The sequence below is a fragment of the Alligator sinensis genome, unplaced genomic scaffold, assembly GCF_000455745.1.
Source record: "Alligator sinensis unplaced genomic scaffold, ASM45574v1 scaffold707_1, whole genome shotgun sequence".
In the NCBI taxonomy this organism is placed as follows: Eukaryota; Metazoa; Chordata; order Crocodylia; family Alligatoridae; genus Alligator; species Alligator sinensis.
Window position 1 is genome coordinate 2084033 of NW_005842065.1, and position 293 is coordinate 2084325.

Below are 293 nucleotides of genomic sequence, written 5' to 3' on the forward strand. Positions count from 1 at the left end.
AAATGCAGGGTGCTGCACCTTGGGAGAAGGAATCCACAGCATACATACAGGCTGGGGAGTTCCCCTCTTGAAAGCACAGAAGCAGAAAGGGATCTTGGAGTCATTATTGACTCCAAGATGAACATGAGCTGCCAATGCCAGACCACAGCCAGCAAGGCCAGCCATACCTTGTCATGCATCCAAAGATGCATCTCGAGCCGGTCCAGAGAAGTGATACTCCCCCTCTATGCGACTTTGGTCAGGCCGCAGTTGGAGTACTGCATCCAGTACTGGGCGCCACACTTCAAAAGGGA

At 52.6% G+C, this 293-nt stretch overlaps 1 long non-coding RNA gene across 1 annotated transcript in view; it reads left to right on the top strand.

Moving 5' to 3' along the window:
* Positions 1-293, top strand: part of LOC102386835 — a 9635-nt gene that overhangs the window by 8358 nt on the left and 984 nt on the right. The window lies entirely within an intron of this gene.